This window comes from Paramormyrops kingsleyae, chromosome 23, assembly GCF_048594095.1.
Source record: "Paramormyrops kingsleyae isolate MSU_618 chromosome 23, PKINGS_0.4, whole genome shotgun sequence".
In the NCBI taxonomy this organism is placed as follows: Eukaryota; Metazoa; Chordata; class Actinopteri; order Osteoglossiformes; family Mormyridae; genus Paramormyrops; species Paramormyrops kingsleyae.
The window spans coordinates 23,307,439-23,329,130 of record NC_132819.1 but is presented as its reverse complement, the minus strand read 5'-3'; the positions used below and the strand labels follow the sequence as shown (position 1 = coordinate 23,329,130).

Sequence of the window (21,692 nt, the reverse complement as noted above, 5' to 3'; positions counted from 1 at the left end):
CACACAGACCTTAATATTTTTCAGTTGTACCTTAGCTCAACATAATGTAAAAAAAAATTGATTACTATCTAAGCAAGTAGTATAAACAACCATTTTAGAAAATACCTAAACTTGTGGTCCATATATTTATGAGCTAAAATATTTCACATAAACTCTTTCCTGTGTTGCTGATTTTTAAAACCAAAAACTTGTCCCCTGGGTATCTTTAAGTGACGTCTGGTATCTCTGCTTCAATCATCCACACTATCTCCTCTGAACAATCTACCACTTCTTAACGAACAAGATGTTCTGACTTAAGGAGGGAAATAATTATTCCTTCCAAGATATGTTTATTTTTTTGTCTTGGAAAGATTTGCTCTTTTTTCCCTTTTTATATAGCCACTAAACGAGACACAACACTGCTTCACATGGGAATATTCAGCTAAGATTACCGTGTTTTTACAAAGATGTCTTTGATAACGTTGGGTCCTTTTGTTTCCTGTCCCACTTCTAGAGTTTACCAAGCAGCGGTGCTTGTTTACTTTTGTCTGTGAGGCTGAACGCCTGCATGGCAGAAAACAGCCACGCACAAAGCCACTCAGATCTCTGAAGACAAGGACGAAGAAAGTCCAAAAAGAGAAAATCCCCAGAAACAAAGGGGGCTGTAATAAAGGCATTAGCAATGAAGCAGACAGATGCTAATCTCTCATTTCCAGAGACACGTATCTCTTCACACTTCCCAGTCACAGATGTCACCTGAACAGTGGCAGGAATCCAGCAGTGGTGGGAAGTTTAAAGGCAGGAGTTAAAGAGGATATGACTCACACATTTGTGTACTTGCAGAATATTCACATAGATGCTAAAAGGCAGACTTGTGCTTAGTAGTAATACATTAAAATCAATTTAAAAGTCTGTTCTGAGTGGAGGGCTGACAGCTGGACTGTGGTTGCCAGTACCGCACTGTCCCGGGTCCTGGTATGGTCTCCCCCAGGCCCGAAAAAATGAGGCTCTCTAGCATCATTGTGTATGCACGGCGACTCCTCGGGTAACATCTTCATTCAGCCGCTTCGCTAATGTCTGTGGCGCAGGCATCAACATGCTTTGTGCAAAATGAATTACTGCTAATTAAAAATCAACAGAAATGAGCATGCAGCACTCCGTGCCCCGTTAATATTTGAGCCAGCGGCGGCGCTAATTAAAGCGCCACTAATTTTTTTTCTCCCCCCCCCCATTCGGAATCCGCAAACGGACGATAAATTACCGGGGAAAAAAAGTACAGGTGTGTTTGGCCATCAGGGCCGTAATGGCATGATAAATCGGCACCATTCTTCACTCTTCTTTCCCCCGGATGGTTGCCGACTTGGTTCCTGGTGTTCTCCCTGCGTTTATGAATCACACCAAGGGTGGCGGTTCCAACCGGGCCCAGTTGACGATCCACCGACTGTTTGTGAGGAAAGTGCCGATTGTTGATGGTTAATGGGGGATTCTTGATTTAGTAATAGACTGCCTGCTGGTTAAGTAGGCATGTTTGCACCCAAAAGGTAACTAGTTGAAGCCTCATGAGCCAATTTAAAAATGTCAACCAAAATGTTGCTGGATGTAGTCTCTTATTTTGCTTGTCTTTTTCCTCCATGAAGCACCACTTCTGTTCCAAAAAAGGTGGTGCACTGACTGTAGTCATGTGATCAGTTGTGAAACTCTATTCTGTTCCAAGGAATAAGTCATTCTCCTTTTAACTCCTTTTCAGGTACCTGCCTGTCCTGTGCTTTGAAGACATCAGTTTTTTAGCACATCATTGGTATTATCAAAGTCTTTGCAGAATGATGTTCTTTCCCTGGCAGACTTCCAATGCTCTCCCACCGGTGTCTCTGGATTTTTAATGTAGTGTTTGTTCCAGAGCATTACAGCAGTAATGGCAGAGAAGGATTAATCGACTCAACTTGAGCAGATTTTGGGGTTCAGGTACAAAGTCTTACAAATGTTCAGCCACTCCAGTACTTGGATACAATGTCCAGCACTAAGATGCAGAAGCTGTCCTTTTGTTACTCTCTCCTTTTGTTACTCTCTCCTTTTGTTACTCTCTCCTTTTGTTACTCTCTCCTTTTGCTCTACTTTTTCTTAAGTTGTCATGTATTATTTTTCTTTCCCTGTTTTTCTCTCTCTATCTGACCACCCCCTTTTTTTCTTCTTCTTCTCTCTTCTCTTCTCTTTCTCTCTTTTTCCCTCTCTTTCTTTCCCTCCTCTCTTCCTCTCTCTATCGCTCCTATTTCCCTGTCAGCTCCGGCTTCATGCCGTAATAATCTAAAATGGTGAATAAAGAGTATATCTCAAGTAACAAGAGGAGCTTAATCCGAAGCTCCACTTGGCAAAATCAAAGTGTCGGCACAATAAAGCACCCAGACTAACATCCTGCTTGCTAAACAGCCGGACACGACAGGGGTAAAAAATATATATATATATATTCAGCCACTGCTTTTCTTCACCTCGTGAGTAGCCAAATTAAGAGTTTAATTTTTTTTTTACAAAATTAGAAAAAAAAAAACAGAACCACAATGAAATCCAGACAATAGTTTCCAGAATCCCATTAATCTATGACCTGGTTACTAGGACATTCCAGAAGGTTGCAGAGTGTTGAGCGAGTAATTTGTTGGAGTTGTAATAGAAGAGATCACACAGCAACTGGTTGATGCCAAACCCTAGAACTCAAAGCAAGATACAACTTGGGATCGGGGAGCACTACTAAGGCAATTTGTGGACAATCATTATGCTATATAAAATCTCAGGTGTGCAGCAATGAAACTGATACCGTTTGCATGAGTAATTTTGGGTGCATATTCCATACATCAATCTTCTAGTTGCTTATTAAATACAGGGTTTAAAAAATCTTCAACCATTCCATGTGCTTCAGAAAAAGACCATACAGTGACTTTTGTTTTCACATTAAATACCACAGAATTGTTTGTCGATAAAGACCTACAGTAGCAATGAGACGAGATTTTACCTACAATGCAATGAATGAATGGTAAGTGTATACCAAGTACTTTTACTTAGACTCCACACAACACTGTGGAAGTATTGTTTTTATTTTTTTTCTTGTTATATTGTCTTTTGTTTCTAGTGTTACCAGACTTGTTTTTTTCCTGTGGACAGATCTTCATCTATGGATGCATAAAATAAAAAGTTTGTTGGTTTCCATACTTGGTTCTAAGTGCCAACAAGTATGTTTTGGGGCCTGATTGTATCACTACTGGGAGAGATACCAGGGAAATGAAAATGCAGTGTTTACAGCTGCCTATCAAGATGACTGTTTTTTTTTCCACCAAGAAAAAATCCTGATGATCTACATTTTCCAAGTTCATTAACTATGCATGAACATTCTTTACCTTTCCTCTTAAAACTTTGGGAAAATGTCTGCGAGCAAAGGCTTAGTGGAAATTCCATCCAAGATGTCCCTCATGCTCTGTGATTCCTGGAATTGGAATAGATACCAGGCTTACCATGACCCTCTAGTGGGTAAGCAGTTGAAAGATAGATGGATGGATGGATGGACGGGTGGATGAATAATTTGGGGAGGAAATATGCAATATAATAAAATATGCAGAGAAGGGGAGGTCTGCAACAACTGGGTGGGGGGGGGGGTTGTAAAATGTGTATGAAAATGACATCAACTCACCACCCAAACAATTTTATGTGTCCAACAATCCCTGTTAAGTGCTGGGCCCCAAGAATCAGCCAGGGAATCACACCTGTGTTGCTCTCCATGTGCATCCTCTGTTTTCTATAAATTCATTAGCCTCGCCCAGTAACCTCTTCTGAGATCTCTGAAAAGTCAACAGTCACAGTAAGGTCTAAATTACTCAACAAGTGAAAGGTTTCAATCAATCCATATGTCTAAGATACTTATTCTGTACAATGTCATAATGAGCCTGGAGCCAATCTCAGGAATTATAGGGCAACAGACAGGGGAGACGCAGGACCGGATTCCAGTCTATCAGGGGCAAAAACACGCTCATGCACACAGAGCACTATTAAGAGACACATATACTCCTAACTGTATGTTTTTGGACTTTGCCACACAAACAGTGCCAGGGGTGAAAATCTAACCCAGAAGTCTTTAAGTCTTTGCAGTTCGACATGCAGATGACATTAAGATGCTGGAATGTACCATATCGAGAATATTGCTGCTTTTCCTGTGGGGTCACAAGGGCGAATGTGCCACACTCACAACCTCTAAACATTTTACTAATCATTATCAGCGTGGGCTTTGTGCTGTAATTTTGATAGTTATTTATTATTTTTAATTTCTTCTTTGCTATGCAAGCACTTTGCTCCACCATGTCTAGCAAGTAATAATTAACAGTCAATTAATCAGAGACCTGCTTCTAAGTTTTCGTCCCTTCTGCTGTCCCACTCCCCCGCAGTTTTAAGCTATAAAAAACTCACGTCCAAATATTGCGCGCTCGTTTTTTTTTCTGTAAACGCGAGTGACACACGGCTTTTTCTACCGCACCGTGTAACCAGTTTATAACAGTGTAAAAAAAATCAGTAAGAGAAACGGGGTACTGAAGAAGAGGGAGAAATGATGTGTAATTTCTGTAAAAAAAAAACAACTTATGTTGAATCAAGCAACCCCGTTTACCTTCTCACTCAAGTCGCATCTCGCGCGCGGGCACGCGCGTACGTGTTCACAAACCGCGTCTACATTCGCGTGCGCGCGTCACGAGGAATTAAAGCCCACCATCTGTAGCACTATTTCTCACAAACAATGTCCCGAATAAGCGTCGCCGCGTACACTTCCAAACAATAACAACGGTCGAAATTGAATAATAAAAAAGGGGGCAAATAGAGGCTGATTATGTGTGGTCACTTCATTAGCTCCGTTAACTCTCTCCGCCAACACTCGCACACGCAGCCGCATAATTACCTAATTATGCTAAGCGCGCTGACGTAGGTAGCCCCGCCACAATTACTAAACAGGCTCCTAAGCCGTTTCATCTCGCATACACTCGTAGAAAACTACCCCGCGAGCCCTTTAATTAGCGCCAGCGAGAGGGGGTTTGTCCGCCTCTAATAATGTTTGTTCAGGCAGGAGTCAGACTGGCCAACCACTACAGGCAAGGAGCCAGAGCTCTGCTGCTTTATCATCAGCCGAGCATCTGAGACACGAAGCGCTTAGATGGCTACTGAAGAAGCTGTACACCTGTAGCTCCTTTGCACACACTGGGGGGCTGGTGATTTCGAAGTTAGGAAGGCGACAGGAGCTGGTTACCCAGGTCAATACAGTCGTCGTTGTTAAAGCAGGGCCAGCTTGGCCAGCAGAGAGGGGTGGGGGGCACCCCTGACCATGTGCCCGCACCAGCCTCACCGCACCCTCTGACACTAATGGCCACCTCAGTCCTTGGCAGGCTGTCATCTCCACGACCCCTGCCCGATCCCTTCCCAACAAAACCCACAGCACCACCCGCCCCCTCCCAGCGCAATGAAATTACGCGTTTGTGATCTTCATCAGATGGGGACGCATTCAAGCACCATTTGTTCGGAATTGCTTTTAGTGTAATTTGATAAAGTTTCAAATTTTCATTTATTTCCATGGTGAAATTTCTGCTGGGGACAATCAGCCTGGCATTGGCATCATCATCAGTAATAATAACAATAATAACGATAATAGTATTTGTGAAATGCAATGATGGGGGATGATGATGATTATTATTATTGCCGTCGTTATTATGTTAAGCCCCCCCGTACCATAGACACACTGCTTCACATTAGTGATTTACACAGGTTAATGAACCCACCCCACGTCTCGACCGGCGAGGAGACATTACTGAACTTTTTAAAGCATCAGTGATTCATCTCCTCTGGTAGATGTATTTTTGCAAATGAATAAATGACCACAAGGCCCAAGTTAATTTATTTATATACTGAACAGTGCATGCATTGTAGCCCAACAGTATCCAAGGGTACTGGCATAGAAATAGAATGGCTAGAATAGCTCCACTTATTAAAAGCAACAGCAGTCGTGCTCTGTAATGTGATTTGTAATGTATGACATAAGCTTCTGTTATTCTTTAATGTCAAGCGGCTATGGACACCATATGGGATATGGGACAGTTACCCAGCTAGGATGCAGCACGCATTAACCTGCCGATGCCCTTCCTGCACTATAGCTCGTATCGTACACAGTCACGCGTGAAAAAACTGCAAGTTGTTTCCCGTAGAAATGGAGGATCCACGCATGATTGTAATCTCGCATGGGTTGTTTTGTTGACTCATTCAAGTGATTTTTTGAAGTGTTGGATTCCTTGCTGCCTTTTTGTGATGTAAGGGGGAAAACTCAAGCTTATTTCCAGGATTTGACATGTGTATGAGTCCCTAAATTCACTAACAGCAGTGCTGGGCAGATTCCTGCCTTGTGCCTCTGACAGCGGTGGCACGTGTTAATGACATCACACCCCCTCTCTCATGTGACACTCAAGCACTGTCTCAATTCACAAAACTGCATACAGCACCCTTGAGCCAAGCAAGCTAGTATTTCAGCCTCTTCACCTCAGGTTTTTTTTTTTTTTTTTTTTTACAACATGTAATCAAGACAGGTTTAATTTTCATGGCTGCGTTGGCTTGCTGTCCAGGCATCTGAAGGATGTGCATGCCACCCTTGTTCATGATGCGTATAAAGCCCGCTGCGCGGAATGCAGCTATGGCGATTAATGCAGCCACTTCTGCAGCAGCTTTTAAATGCGAGTGTCTAAAGTGAATAGTCTGGATTCAGGGTATACTTAAGACTGTGGGAAAAAAACAACCCCCCCCCCCACCCCCATGTCATTCCTGTTTGATAACTCAGCAGTGCTATTTATGAGATGGTCTAATTGCTAGGTTCTGTAATAGGTAGACAGCACGCCTGAGACTGTTCAGCCTCCCTCCCCCTTTCCTCCAGATGCCGTGAGCCAGGTTTCCACAAGTCCGCTCGGAAATACGCGTCACTGCAGAAAACCGTCGGTTAGACACCTCAGAGCGGAGGTGTGTCCGGGCTGGAGCCTCCCTTAGTCAGACGGGGGGAGAAGCTCACAGGAATCCATCGCGACTCTGAGGATCTAATGGGCAAGATGCGTGCAGCTGTGACAGAGCCCAAGCTTGCAGATTCGGCGGCGCCGTGGCGGCTTAAGGTGCAAGAACGCCCCCTGGGCAGAAAGTCTCTCCACTGCAGCCCCACTGCCTGGGATGACAGGCGCGACAGCTGAACTGGCAATTCACAGGGTAATCGCTCGTGTTTTCAACATTCTAGCGATAAATGTTTTTAGATATTTTGTGATCTGTTCATTTTCTGACTTCAGACAGGGTTACAGGGGGCCTGAGGTCTATTATCAGCAGCAGAGAGCACAAGGCTGGAATGCAGCCTGGATGGGAAGCCAGTCCATCACATGGCACACACAAACAGTCACATGCTCTGGGCAATTTAGAGACGCCACCTGCATGCTTCTCGGCTGTGGAGGGGAACTGGAATACAGGGAGGAAACCCATGTGACTCGGAGAGATCATGCAAGCCCCCCCACACACAGAGCAGGGCAGGATTTGCATCCCCAACGCCGGAGATGTGAGGCAACAGCGTTACCCACGAGCCCCCACGCCGACCTATATATTCTGTGATATATTACTTCATTAAAATTTGAAGAAGTATTTTAAACTCTTTATTCTTCATTTGTTTTCCTGGGATTTCTTTTCCAGTTTGGGGTCACGGTGAGGGTGCAGTCAATCCCAGGGAAGCCGGTTCATTACAGGACACACACTCACATGCACAATTACCCAAAAAAGGGGAATTTTTTGGTTCTTATGACAGACTAATTCAAGTAGATCTGTATATGTGTGTGTGTGTATATTTGACATCTGAAATTGTAACCAGGATAAAGTTTGCTACCTTATAATGCAATGTGCGGATATTTAAAAACCCTCTAGCAAAACATTTCTTTAGGCAAATATAGTGAACTAAGTTTAAATAAATATAATAGAATGAACAAAGAGCATGACCCATTTGAAAATTAAGATGTGTTTTTCCAGTGATAAATATTTATATGAGGTGAATAAACATTTGGTGTGTTTCAGCAGGATCAGTATTAATTAGCCAGCGTAGAAACACTGATGTGGACTGCAAACCTTCCTCCAGTCATGACTGCTAACATCTGGGCTGTTAGAGTCCTTCATTGCTCTCCGTCTTCCATCTCCACACTCCTCCCATTACCTTTTATCATCATCAGATATTGTTTCACTGGGTATCTCTTTATGATGCTCAATTAAGGCTTTCTCCCATTTATTAGAGTTTTTACTCTAAATCAATGCAGGCCCCATACTTTTACGATGACATTTTTGTTGCTCGTAGCTACAAGTTTGCACCTCTCCCTGTTCTTGTGGTATATATGCATGCCTATACATGCCCGCATCACACATAAAGGATCTATATATCTACAGGCTGGGAAAGTTGGTGTGCATGTCATGTGAAGCTCTTTTGGTGACTATCGTCATGGATACGGATCACCATCGCGCTCACCTTTATTCATTCAATAAAGGACAATATGGGCGCGAGCCTCTTTATATGTGCCCTTCACTCGAGAACATGTGTTAAATCAAAAATTCATGGCAATCTGTCAGGAGGCGGCTGATATTTATGCATCCAGAAAATCTGGCTATTTACTACGAGCTTTGACCACGTTGCAGGGATTCCTTCCTCCAGCCCATCCTTTCTGGCTGACAGTGTCCGTGTCAGATGAACGTCTCTCCCATGATGAATACATCATCTCCTGCCAAGCACCACCCAGACTCAAAGCACCCTGCACTGCAGTTCCCCCACCATCTGCTGTGACTTGACCCCGGGGCCTAATAAAGCACCCCGTCGTCATGCCTGAGAATTAGCCCCCCCCCCCCCCCCCCGAGCAGGGCTCTCTGAAGGCTGGTGGAGACCAGGGACATCTACACTGTCCTACATGCTCCGCAGCAGCAGAAATGAAATGGCCGCATGTGGGAAGGGGTAGTATGACGATCACATGATTAGGATTCTGTGCTTTTGATCAGAAGGTTGCTGGCTCAACTCCTAGGGTCAGAAGAGTTACTTCACCATCAGGCCCTTGAGCCCGACCGTTAACATGAATTGTTTTCTCAATCGTACCTTGCTTTTGATGAGAGTCCCCTAAATAAATGCACATGTCTGGGGTTTAAGGACAAGAAGACCCCCTACGCTGAGCTACTCTGCAGAGTACAAGGACCTCCCGCTTTCACCCATCTTGTTGGGTGCTGGTTGATATGCGTTGGCACGTTACTAAACGCAATGCACTTCGCTACATCGCACAGCTTTCTGTCGTCAAGCAGAGACGTAAAGAAAAAATTAATGGCCTGTTAACAGCAGCTCTCCCCTTTTCATCAGACAATGCTTGGTCGGCTGATTGGTTGGTCATGTTAATTTAGACAAACATGACCATCAACATGCTTGGGCAAGGTGGGTGACACTGATGGGGTCAAAACCAGAAACATATGTAAACCATAGAAAAACAGATGGCCATTATATATGGTATATATGGATATATATATGGATAACTAGAAAGATATATGTAGTAGCATCTCAAAAATACAAAGGGAACGATCATGAAATAAGTTACAATAACTTTTGACTTCACTCTTTCAGTTGTTTGGCAGACTCTTGTATTAAGAATAACTGACAACATTACTGACCTATGTGTGCTTAAGAGTGTATTTCAATCAAATGCCTTGCTGAAGGGGACTAATGAAGGCCCTTCCCAGGTTCCATGCCCTTGGCTGTTTCCTTTTCCAGTCTCAGGGTTCCTTTCCAATCAGAAGTCATGGACGAGAACCTGCCGTCCACCTGCTGAGAGGCCTGATTAATCTCCTGGCCCCTGTTATAGGCAAGTAGAATTCCTCAATCACGTCTCCTTTGTTGGTTTGAACAGGAAGGTGACATTCAAGTCCGCATCCACAGATTAGAGAGGATTCTGCCACTAATTCTTCATTTTCAGGCAATATTAACCTTCCATCTATCTCTCATAACCGCTTATCCGTGACTGGCTCCCCATCTCAGGGAGTAGAGGCTAGGACGCAGGACAAAATATCAAAGAACAAGGGCAACTCACAAACACCAGTTCAGCTAAACCTCAGGCTGCTGGGTGGAAACCAGAGTAACCAGAGGAAACCAACATGAACATGGAGAGAAAATGCAAACTCCACTAAGAACCATATAGTTATCAGAGGCCTCAGTGCTGACTACCTACTTGTCAACTTAAGTGTTTTTTTCCATATTGCGGAGCAGCGTTTGGCTCTGTGCCCGTAATCAGAAGGTTGCTGGTTCAAATCCCAGGGTCAGCAGAGTGATTTCACCTTTGAACAAAGCCTTTATTACCCCCAATTACTCCAGGGACTGAATGACACTGCTTTTCCAATTGTGTGGCTTCGAATAAAAGCGTCCTTTAAATAAATAAACATAAAATAATTAGCATGCGTCTAATTCGCTCACACACTTAGCAAGTTAGCATCTGCTGCAACTAAACTTCTAGATTAAAGCTGATTTAAAATTTATTTGGTCCTTTGTTGCCTGCGTTTTTGTATCAAGGAGACAGCTTTTGTGCAATTGCAATTATAAAGTGAATACCTTAATCTGCATCCTGGAGGAGCAAGTAAAGTTACTTAGGCAATGGATCTCTTGCGATACACCGTTATCAGGCTGTAGACAACGTCGTTTAATCCTCAAATTATCCTTTTATGAGCGATATTCCATTTGGTGCCTTTTTGTTTTATTTAATTTTTTTAAATACGCCCATAATAATAAAGAGGAAAGATTCTTTTTAGCACAACACTGCAGTCTTTGTCACCGTTTTAGCGAGTAATTACACAGGCGAGCCGCCCATCCGTCAGCATTGCCACCCTGAAGGACGCCTCGCGGCACATCGCCGTCTTCGGAAGCGCCGACCTAATCCTCTGGAGATACTCGGGCCGAAATAAAGTCTCAGCCTCCAGAAGGTAGCTGAGAGCAACCGTTTCCGAAGGTGGAGCTACGCATTTCTTTGTGAACATAAGGATATTTCTGCAAGAGCTTGTTACGACAATGCGTAAGGAAGTAACCGGGATAGCAAATATAATGCACCAAAACGCACGAGGACATAAGGAACTGTGTGACTCAAAGCACGTAATATATTACACGTCTATTTATGAGAATGGTACTCGAAACACCGCTGGCCTTTTCACGAGTGTGCAGCAACACAAACATGACCTTCATTTTTAAAACACTGCTTCTAAGTCTCGTGTGGCCAAAGAGCAGCGCAGATAAGTTATGCGTTACGCCAAGACGAGAATATGCATCCAAGACCTTAGCGAAAAATTACCTCGCACATGGTGTGGCTCTGCAAACAGGACTCCATATGAAACTTAATTAACCTTAATTATAATTAGAGATATATTAAAATAATGACACACACTACTATTGGGGAATGGGTTGTTGCTTGTAACTGAATTAAGATAAACTGTATTTTATCTCCGTTGATTGTAATATTCCCTTTTCTTCAGACAGATTGCCATATCTTGTTTAATTTTTTTTCACACTTGCCGGTTTTCCCAAAGGGTACCTAATTATGTACAGCAATCTTCTGCTTTACAGATGTGTCCTCTGATCTAGGATTCTTCTCTGGGTGCTTTAAATAAATATATACACCACCCATATATTTTCAGCTCTGTTTATTAATACTGGAGATACCTATATTAGAGGAATAGCAGCATTTATTTGAATAAAAATCATCCCCCAACAAACCGTAATTTTTTTAAGGAATAACACAAGAAAAAAATTAGGGCATTTTGTCTCCGCAATCAACCCCCTAGAGTTACACAGTTTCACTTGGTTCCGTTCCGTGCAAGCAAACTATTGTTCCTCCGGTGAAACAACCAAACATTATTTATAGGAATCAAAGAGCCAGCAGATGTGATTTTACTGTAACCACATCATTACTGTAGTGACCACTTACCCCCCAGCCCCCCAAAAAGGAAACAGCCAGGTCTGATATTTCACCCTATCCATATAAACATGTCTGACTTGTCAAGGCACATAAGTAGATAAACTACTAAACAGATCTTATGGTTCACGAAAGTGCCATTTTTTTGCCCTATTTTTTGTGACATCATCCTCCAGGTTTGGAATGTAGGGGGAGGGGTGTTTTTCAATGCTGTCACTTTTGACTTGTAGGTGTAAGTCTGACAATTGGGTCCTCAGCATGGTGCATCAGTCCATCTCTTCAGGGTTTCAGGGCTTTTCAATGGATGCCGTAGATTAGGAGGACCCAACCAGTATTTCATGGGGCTGTGGGATGTTCGGGATTTCGCAGACGGGTTAGTCAGTCTCCAAAAATTAATCTTTATGATGAACATATTTTCATTTGTTTAAAATGACTGTTTATGCATTCTGATGGCATATGAGAAAAATACAAACAGTTACAGTTATGAAATCGACAAAGCTATCTGCCGGCACCTCAAATCCCCCCCCCCCCCGACCGTTTCAGCGACATGAGCTGGTCCACACATGGCAGAAGGTTTGGAGTCGCTACCCTAGATGACCCAGTCAGGTAATACCAGGGCAGTTAAATTCAGATAGCGGCCAGCTGAGGGCTCTGTCCCATCCTGCCCCACCAGAGAAGCCGCTCTCTGCCTTTCCTGCACCATCGGCCGCTCTTTAGGCCCTCTCTTTTGGGGATATGCGGCCACATCCATCTCTTGGCAGAAGCCGTGCCTGCCACTCCTCCCCATTGCTGGGCTTTGCACAGTTCCTTGGCAACCTGGTGCCCGCCACTTGCCCGGAGATCTGCATCCCAAATTCCCAAAGCTTTACTTGGCCCCTGTATCTCGAGGCGGAGTTCACCCCCCCGCCACCCACCCACCCCAAGCCAGATCTTCACATTTCCATTTCAGCTCACGGCGGCGCGATCTTTATTCTTTCTGCTTCGGATTGACCCTCCCTTCTTCGTCTCATACGCCTTACGAAGCTCCACACGCAGATTACGAAGTAGAGAAAGCGACGAGTCCCTATCGCAGGCCGCTGCTGCCTGCGGTGTCCAACCAGTAGCCTTCGCAGCCCCGGCCTGAGCCAGTTCTCGCCGCCTTACGCAGTCCGGGCCTGGTGCTGCCAAGCCCTCTCAGAGAGTGCGTCTGCCTGATAAACGGAAAGCTCATTGGAGCCGAATCGTGCTCATTTCACACGCGGCGTTTTGGCTGCGGCGCTGCCTTTCCCCAAGCCTTCGGCCCGCACTCCCGGATGCGGCTTCCAGTTGGCTTCCGTTTAAAAAACACACACATCCAAATGCACGTGTGTGTGTGTGTGTGTGTGTGTGTGTGTGTGTGTGTGGGATCGGGCTTCATCAATCCACCCGGAAAACGTGGCTTTGCTCCCCACACGCTCTGCCCCTCCTCTCACCTGGAACCAGACTCCTGCTAAGAAACGTTAGCATGACATGTGAAATGATGAAACGATGAAATCATGCTGATGATTTTTTTTTACGTTGTATATGTACATTGGGATGCTTTTTTTCCCCCAAATACCCAGTATTGCTCTCCTTTGAGACGTAAACACATGCACTGGTGGGAACGTGTGAAGTTTGGGGTCCAAGCACAGGGTCAACCATTTTCCCTCACCCCCGGGACATTTTTTTTTCTATTTACACACATTTGAGGGAGAGGACACCCACTTTGCACAAAACATGTGCAGACCACCCATTAAATGTTTTAAATCATTCCACCGCTCAACATCAATGCAACCAACAGACATGGATTGACACAGACAGCATGCAAACGTTCAGGAGCTACATTAAGAGCATCAGACACTGGGAAATGAAACAGAGGAACCAAGTGGGTCATGACACCTTCTGAGGCCAAGGTGAACCTGATGACGACCTCCCAACAAAAACAAATCGCCTAGACAGTCAGCAGCGATGATGAAATTGCAGCAGACCACGAGGTGACCACTGACACAGCACCGTGATTCATGACCAGGCGTGGGAAGGGAGCAGGACTGCGAAGGTGCCTCTGGAGGGGATGTGAAGGTGCCTCTGGAGGGGATGCGAAGGTGCCTCTGGAGGGGATGCGAAGGTGCCCTCTGGAGGAGATGCGAAGGTGCCTCTGGAGGAGATGCGAAGGTGCCCTCTGGAGGAGATGCGAAGGTGCCTCTGGAGGGATGCGAAGGTGCCTCTGGAGGAGATGCGAAGGTGCCCTCTGGAGGGGATGCGAAGGTGCCTCTAGAGGGGATGCGAAGGTGCTTCTGGAGGGGATGCGAAGGTGCCTCTGGAGGGGATGCGAAGGTGCCTCTGGAGGGGATGCGAAGGTGCCTCTGGAGGGGATGCGAAGGTGCCTCTGGAGGGGATGCGAAGGTGCCCTCTGGAGGAGATGCGAAGGTGCCTCTGGAGGAGATGCGAAGGTGCCCTCTGGAGGAGATGCGAAGGTGCCTCTGGAGGGATGCGAAGGTGCCTCTGGAGGAGATGCGAAGGTGCCCTCTGGAGGGGATGCGAAGGTGCCTCTAGAGGGGATGCGAAGGTGCTTCTGGAGGGGATGCGAAGGTGCCTCTGGAGGGGATGCGAAGGTGCCTCTGGAGGGGATGCGAAGGTGCCCTCTGGAGGGGATGCGAAGGTGCCTCTGGAGGGGATGCGAAGGTGCCCTCTGGAGGGGATGCGAAGGTGCCTCTGTAGGGGATGCGAAGGTGCCTCTGGAGGGGATGCGAAGGTGCCTCTGGAGGGGATGCGAAGGTGCCCTCTGGAGGGGATGCGAAGGTGCCTCTGGAGGGGATGCGAAGGTGCATCTGGAGGGGATGCGAAGGTGCCTCTGGAGGGGATGCGAAGGTGCCTCTGGAGGGGATGCGAAGGTGCCCTCTGGAGGGGATGCGAAGGTGCCCTCTGGAGGGGATGCATCATGCACTGCTGGCTAGAGATGAGCTTGATGGCTTTAGCGACTCCTGAGTCCATCAGTGCTCCTTAGTGTGAGCCATATGGTACCGGGGGAAATGGGGGCTCATTTTAGTTATTTTTAAGGGGCTTCTTAGGCTAAATTCACAACAGATGGACAGACAGACAACAGAACGTTACCATGGACACCACACACAGTGCCCCTCATGTTGACTCCACCCACGAAGAAAATCGCTCACCGTACAAGCATGGAAGGAGTGTCTGGGAATTATAAATGACCCGAAGATAGCGCCCCCTAGCTGTGGAGGGAGTTTTCATTTTTCCCATGTTAAATTCCCACACACTGACAAAGCCTCCCCACCCACACACATACACACACTGCTGCCCATTGTCAAAGTATAAGTCATGAAGCTTGAGACATTACCGTGAGGAGTGGAAAGTAAGACTTTGCTAGCTGCTGTTTCTCACGGTAATATTTGTTTTTGATTCCTAATTGGCAACTAGGGAAATTATCATTTAATCACAGTTGGGAGGGTTTTTTTCAAGGCATTGTATAAAGTAAAAAATGACTCATTTTCCAGACCTCAATTATTTTTCGAATAATGATGAATAGCTAATCGTTTTCTCTCTACAGAAGAAAAATAAGCTTATACTTAATTTTTTTAGTTTTTAATTTTGTTTAATTTAATTGCTTTTTAATAGGCTTAGATCATTTTTATTTTCAAAGAGTAAAGCTTTGTATTTCATATTTCTTATTTCCTGTTTATATCTGTACAATTTACATTAACTTCAATTGAAAATCTGTAATTGTGTGTCATTACATGTTTTTTAATTACTGCCGTTTATGGTCAAATTACAAAGATATCCTCATTTTCCTAAGCTTTCATTGTTGCTTGGTCACAATAGAATCGGTTGAGTAAAATAAAGGAAAACAGGAGATTTTGAGCGACTTCCTCTACCCAGGAAGCTACGCACGTGGCATTTTATGAAATCAGAGAAGGCTTGGAGTTCTGATGTTTGTTTTGATGTTAGGTGAGAGCTCTTGTTGGTCATTATGCAGAATGTGCTCCATGGATGCTGCATGCGATCGAGGCGTGTTGATGATGGGCACCTTCATAGTTTTGCTCCACGTGGAGTAAGGCAGGTAGATTAAAAGGGGCTGCAATGTCAGCCAAAGATGGTAACTTGTCTTATTATATTACCTCTGCCTTCCAATGAAGAGGGCAAACCTGGGCCATCAGCAAGCACCTGACGCCAGCATAGACCTTCTGCTGCTGGGTCTCAGGTGTTAGCAGGAAGCTGGGTGTAGACCCCCCTGGGGAGAGTTGGCCCAACCTTGTAGAGTGAGGATTGCCACAGGGGCAGGAGTCCAAAGTGTCACAGAACAAAGGAGCTACAAAACTGAAGGGATCTTCCCCGCAAAATGAACATAGAGAAGATAATTACATCCTCGACATTACAATGGCCAGGAACTAAAAGCAATGCCTTCTGACAGTTGACCGACTGCTGTGCACAGCTGAATTATTTACAGTATCAGTGCCTCTCACGCCTGCCAGTCAGTCCTTCTCCCTTTCAGTTCATCAGGTCCCCATCCTCCTCGTAGAACAGAGCCAGATGAGCGCCATTAATTAGCGCCGTTCATAAGTTACAGGTGCCGACAGACCTGCTTCTCAGGCTTGCGTGACTAATCGAATTCTCTTTTTCTACCTAATCCTTTCTCCAAAACTCTAACGCTAAAATCTTGCCATAAATAACAATATATCGTGACAGCCAGCCTCAGGTGGTCAATGCATCTTAACATGAGTGATTTTTATAGCTCTTATGAAACTCACATTTTTTGTTTTAAACACTTGATCGATATGGCGGCTCAGTGGTTCCTACAGCTGCCTACCCATAGGGTTGGGGATTCAAATCCCCGTCCAGTTTCTTCTCAAAACCTGCAGATTGTCCAGCTGTTGTTAAATTGTCCTTAGTGTGAGGGAATGAGTACATTTGTCCCGCAATGGCTGAGGATGCTGTGTGTGTGGGGGGGGGGGGGGGGGTGTAGGCTTTGGTGCCTGTGATCATAAGGTTGCTGGTTCAAATCCTGCGAGTAAGCATATTTCTGTTGGATCCTTGTGCAAGGTCCTTAACCCCCCCCCCCAATATTTTTCTATGAGTATATGTGTGAGTATGTCTCAAAGGAGAGCATATGAGGGATATGTGGAAAAAAACAGCAAATTTGTTTGTTTTGAATGACAAAATTTCAGATTTCGTTTCCTGAGGTAAGCTCACTGCTGCCTCCTACTGGATGAGTGCTACCAATGAATGGTAACTCAATCAATGGATTCAGAAAGTGTTACCCAACCAGAGTTTTAGCTGGACAATCTAAGGTCCAACAGCGCAAGGCTGCACCTGTGTAATCACACAACGTGCTGAGCCTTTTGCTTCCCTTGCCTTTAATTTGTGGCCCCTCTGTGAGAAGCAGGCCTGGTTTTCCCCCGGCGGAGGGTCCGGGGGATTCCTGTCTTGGTGTCTGCTAAACGGCGGGCGTGCGGCAGCCACAGGAGGCTGTCTCATTATCCCATCCCGTCACGGAGCGCTTCCCGGAGCGAGTCCCACACCCATTGACCAAACACAGCGGGAGACGGCCCTCTCCTAATGCCTCGTTTTCTCTAAGTGATAGCGCTCTCTCCTCTTCTCTCTTTATTTTATTCCCTCTCTTTCTGTACTACATGTGCACACACACAGGCCGGTCACGCCGTTCCCTTTCTCCACCAATCAGAGTGCGGGACATGAAAGTAGCCCCCCCCCCCACAACCATCCATGTCCCCTCCCCACCACTTCTGAGGGCTTGCGTGCATGTTCTCCCAGCGGGGTGAGATTCATTCGTCGTCCTCCTCCTCCTCCTATTCCCGCTCTGTCCCATGGGGGAGAAAGCGAGCGATGAAGAGGCCCCCCCGGGTTGGTGTGGTGGGGGGGTTGGGATTCTGCTTCAGTGCAATTTCACCCATTCATCTCAGCCCACTGATGAGCGCACTGAGGGGCCCGAGCATATCCCACAGAGACGAGAGGAGAGGAGGGGGAAAAAAGAAAAAGAAAACCCTCACGGGGGAAAAGGGGGGAAGAATGGTAGCTGTTTTGGTGGAGATGCTAATATTAGTCTTTGGCAGTCGTTGTGTAACATGAAGGAACAGAGGAGCCGTGCTGCCTATTCAATGCAGGAGAGCAGATAAGAACCTCTCACAAAAGGAGAGGCGAATCAAAGGATCCGCTATTGATTTTCCATTAGATTTACTTTTGCGTGCCTTTTCAAAATCGTCACAGTGTTGCCACGAGGTAACCTTTTGAGAGCGCGTCTCCTGCTCTCATTTATTTAAGTTATTTAAATTGAATCTTTTTAATCGAGGCCAACGTGTGTCTGATGTTTCTTTCATACCGGGTTCTTCGACAAAAGTAGTCTGTTATTACGTTCAAAAAAGGAAAAAATAAGACTGCATAAAGGGTTGATGTGCATGTTTGTGTGAGTTTGAGCATGTGTGTGTGGTAGTACTTGACTGCATATTGTAGCTATTGGTTATTCCCTACCAAGCTGTATTCATACCTCAGTGTGCTACGCTGCCCTCCTATCCATTAATTTGCTTCAGTTTCGCGTGTGGAAAAGGCATCGTGACCTTGGCATTCCCACGAGGAAGCGCAGGCAGAGCCTGACCCAACTGCAGCATTCCCAAGGAAGAGTGGGAAGGCTTCCCAGCTTCCTGTGACACTTCCTGTGACACTTCCTGTACGGTGTGGCGCACTGGGTGTCCCACAGGGCCCCTACCTTGAAAAATAGTCCATGAAAAATTCTGGAAACTTCTTTCATTTAGGAAGTCTCTCCTATGCAACTCTAATATCCCTGGAGACCCCCAGGACCCAAAGAGTTCACTTATGAACATAGATTGATTGGATTTTTTCGTTGAGATGTAATGATTATAATTTTGCTGTTTTTTAAAATATATTTTTTCTTAAGTAAATTGTCTTGACTAAACCTCTGGGGAATAGCGCAGGTTTTCGCTACAGGTAGCATCATGTTGAACTAAAAAACAAATGAAGCCAGTATTTATTAATCTTATCTGACTGAATTTTGTGCTCTTCCTACTGTGCCCTAATACATCCTGCCTAATAATCCCTCATATTAGTTACAGTTGTTTAAATTTTACAGGCATTTTAATAATGGAAATGTTTATTTTGCTTACACTGGTAGATGAAAACACCATAACACAGTAGCTGTACTCACACCCTCCATCCAACCCCCCCCCCCCCCCAGGATAAAAAGTAAAAAGACAATGCCAGTGGAACGATTGCCAATGCCGTTGTTTCTCATCCAGAATTCATTACGTGGGCAGCGGTTGTTATATCCTGTTTGGAGGAAGAGTAATCCTGAATGTTGTTGTTTAGTGTGTGTCAGCAATCTCCCCTGCGGATTCAGGGAAAGAGCTGGGAATTCTGGTGCCAGTCCAAGAATAAGAGAAGTTTCTGTGGCAAGGATGCGGGTGGGAAAAGCTCCGGAGAGGAGTCACTGAAGGACATTGGACCCACGGCTTGCCCGTCGCCGTTTGCCCCCTTGTTCTCTCTCTCTCTCTCTCTCTCTCTCTCTCACTCTCTCTCTCTGCCCAGCAATGTTGAGGATGATATTCCATTTTTGCAGATACACATACTGAATTTCAAAATAAACAATCCCACTAAACTGTCAAAAAACACTCCCTCGGGGCTCTTTCGTTGCACATTCCAAAGACACGTGGTTAGGTGTGCTCCCTGCGATGGACCAACATCCTGTCCAGGGTGCCCCCCCTCCATTGCCTCTGCTTCCTGACGCTGGCTTCCGGGCCCCCGCAACTCCCCCCATAACTCATTTTTGGCCGCTAGATCGGTAAAAACACAGGAATACAGTGAAATACCTGTAGTTACAGTGAGGTGAGCAAAATTATTGAAACACCATTTGAAAAACCAAATCACAGCTACAAACATAGCTACACCGGTGAGTCATATTAAACTGAATGCAAGTCATCAGTCTGTATTAGCTGTGGAAGAGTTCTGACAATCAACACTTTGATATGTGAGTTTTCAAAGTACAGTATCAAAGGGGCCAAAGAGTCTGAAGTTGAGGTGCATCAGCCAGAGCGACGATAAAATTATTTGATGTATCAAAGGAAACAGGTTCAAAAATCATAGACACGCTGTACTGGCAGAGAGGACTAGCAGCAACGAGTCAAAGCTCCCAGTGAGAGATGTCAGAGACTAACGCTTAACAGAATAACCACCACACACTGCAAAAGTGCAGCCTCAGAAATTACCACAGAACTGCATCAGCACCTCTGTCACCCAATCTCAACAAAAACTGGGTTTGGTGAGCTTTACAGAGCTGCGATTCATGGCAGGGCTGCTATGTAGGAGCCAGTCGTATCCAAGGTCAATGTTCAAAGATGCACAAGCTGGCACGAGAAACGCAAAACCTAAGGCCCTGATCAATGGAGAAAGTAATGCGGTCTGATGAGTCATCTCTCACCTTCCCCCTACATCTGGATGGGTTTATATTTAGAGAAAACAAGCTGCTAAGCATGGCCAGGGACCTCTTATGGTATGGACAGTCATCTCATAGGAGTTAATAGGTCCAATGATTTCTCTGCATGGTTATACAACTGCCAAGGAATATAAAGACATTTCAGAGGACCAGGTGCACCCCATGGCGCAAACACTGTCCCCTCGTGGTGCTACCATTTTCAAGCATGATAATATTCCCAAAATGCACTGCTAAACAAATTCAGGCAGATCCCTGAACACAAGGCCGATGTCGAACACCTTCCATGGCCGCCCCAACCACCGCATCTAAGTCTCATTGAATCTCTATAGAAGGTTCTGGAACATATATATAGCTCATTCCTGGAGGCCGTTATACTTTGGTCCAATATCCCACCTCACACAGTGTAAGACAATTATCCAAGGACTGATGCTATTCTTAATATAGTTGATATAATATTGTTATTTTGTCTCATTATTTTAAATACACACATAAATATTATATTTATCCATCCATTTCTGGAACTGCTTTTCCTATTCAGGGTCACGGGGGGGTCCAGAGCCCATCCCAGAGGCTATGGGTGCATGAGAGGGAACAACCCAGGATGGGGCATCAATGCATTGCAGGGCACACTCACACACACACTCACACACACACTCACACACACTCACACTCACACACACACTCACACACACACTCACACACACACACACACACACACACACTCACACTCACACACACACACTCACACACACACCATTCACTCAACTCCAATTACCCTCAGCATGTGTTCGGACTGTAGAGGGAAACCAGAGTGTGTTCCTTATATTTGTTATATTCTAATAAAGAGTGATAACTGCATTATGAAGCTTAAGGGGAATCTAAAGACCGAATGCTTTGTGGGGACTCCAGTGCTCCCTGTCCTACACCTATGAACTCACTTACTGCAGAAAAGTAGTTTTTCAACCAGTCCTGGGTAACTGCAGCCCCCACTGACTTCTGCTTGACCTCTTAATTCATGTTAGACTTGGTTACACAATGCAGCAACAGCTCATTTACATTAGAGTAGCTTATTATCGGTATAATATAGACTGTGAAAAGAAGTCATATGTGTCACCTTGATTTGGTTCAAACAATGGTAAGACTGCCCTTTCAACTTAATTAGGATAATTTTACCATTCACTTGGTTAATTATACAAAAAATTTAAATTAAATAATCCAGTCAATAAAAGAAATAATCATCGTAATTT

At 45.2% G+C, this 21,692-nt stretch overlaps 1 long non-coding RNA gene across 1 annotated transcript; it reads right to left on the bottom strand.

Annotated features, from left to right (window-relative positions):
- Nucleotides 1-2,623: 2,623 nt before the first annotated feature.
- LOC111842757 (uncharacterized) lies at nucleotides 2,624-4,691 on the bottom strand. The gene is made up of 4 exons (XR_002837990.1): nucleotides 4,619-4,691; nucleotides 3,653-3,800; nucleotides 3,363-3,448; nucleotides 2,624-2,681 (listed from the first exon to the last, which is right to left on the bottom strand). It is a non-coding gene; the product is annotated as an uncharacterized lncRNA (long non-coding RNA).
- Between the last annotated feature and the right edge of the window lie 17,001 nt (nucleotides 4,692-21,692).